We start from the raw sequence: 1,824 nt of genomic DNA on the forward strand, positions 1-1,824 counted from the left end.
CTCAATCTTCAATCCTCAATCCTCGATCCTCAATCCTCAATCCTCAATCCTCAATGCTCATTCTTCAATCCTCAATCTTCAATGCTCAATCTTCAATCCTCAATCCTCAATCCTCAATTCTCAATTCTCAATCCTCAATCCTCAACCCTCAATCCTCAATCCTCAGTCCTCATACCTCAATCCTGAATCCCCGATCCTGAATCCTCAATCTTCAGCCCTCAGTCCTCTACAATCAGTTGTCAATCCTCAATCCTCAATAGAACATCATCAATTCACAGTTTTCATTACTCAATACTCAAACTGCAATCTTCAAATCTCTATCCACAAACATCAATTCTTATCACTCAACCCTCAACAGTCAGTCCCCAATCCTCAATATTCAATCCTCAATCCTCAATCCTCAATCCACAATCCTCAACGTTCAATCCCCAATACTCAATCTTCAATGCTCATTCCTCAATCCTCAATCCTCAATTCTCAATCCTCAATCGTCAATCTTCAATCCTCAATACTCAATCTTCAATCCTCAATCCTCAATCCTCGGTCATCAATCCTAAATCGTCAATCTCCAAACCTGAATACTCAATCTTCAATCCTCAATCCTCAATCCTCAATCCTCAATCCTCAATCCTCAATCCTCATACTTCAATCCTCAATACCCAATCCTCAATCTTCAATCCTCAATCCTCAATCCTCAATTCTCAATCCTCAATCCTCAGTCCTCAGTCCTCAAACCTCAATCCTCAACCCCCAGCCCTCATCCTCAATCCTCAATCATCAATCCTCAATCCTCAACCTTCAATCCTCAATCTTCAATCCTCAATCCTCAATCCTCAATACTCAATCTTCAATCCTTAATACTGAATCTTCAATCCTCAATTCTGAATCCTCAATCCTCAATCCTCAATCCTCAATCTTCAATCATTAATATTCAATCTTCAATCCTCAATCCTCAATCCTCAATCCTCCACCATTAATCCTCAATGTTCAATCCTCAATACCCAATCCTCAGTCTTCAATCCTCAATCCTCAATCCTCAATCCTCAATCCTCAATACTCAGTCCTCAATCCTCAATCTTCAATCCTCAATACTCAATGTTCAATCCTCAATCCTCAATCCTCAATACTCAATCTTCAATCCTTAATACTGAATCTTCAATCCTCAATCCTCAATCCTCAATCCTCTATCCTCATTCTTCAATCCTCAACACCCAATCCTCAATCATCAATCCTCAATGTTCAATCCGCAATACCCAATCCTCAATCTTCAATCCTCAACCCTCAATCCTCAATCCTCAATCCTCAATCCTCCGTCTTCAATCCTCAATACTCAATCTTCAATCCTCAATCCTCAATCCTCAATCCTCAATCCTCAATCCACATTCTTCAATCCTCAACACCCAATCCTCAATCTTCAACCCTCAATCCTCAGTCCTCAATTCTCAATCCTCAATCCTCAATCCTCAGACCTCAAACATCAATACTCAACCCTCAGTCCTCGTCCTCAATTAACAACCCTTAATCCTCGATCCTCAATCTTCAATCATCAATATTCAATCTTCAATCCTGAATCCTCAATTCTCAATACTCAATCCACAATCCTCAATGTTCAATCCTCAACACCCAAACCTCGATCTTCAATCCTCAATCCTCAATCCTCAATCCTCAATCCTCAATCCTCAATCCTCAGTCCTCAATCCTCAATCCTGAATCCTCAGTCTTCAGCCCTCAGTCCTCAACAATCAGTTGTCAATCCTCAAGCCTCAATAGAATATCCTCAATTCACAGGTTTCAATACTCAATACGCAACCTGAAGTCTTCAAA

The sequence above is a fragment of the Calliopsis andreniformis genome, unplaced genomic scaffold (genome assembly GCF_051401765.1).
Source record: "Calliopsis andreniformis isolate RMS-2024a unplaced genomic scaffold, iyCalAndr_principal scaffold0189, whole genome shotgun sequence".
Taxonomy (NCBI): Eukaryota; Metazoa; Arthropoda; class Insecta; order Hymenoptera; family Andrenidae; genus Calliopsis; species Calliopsis andreniformis.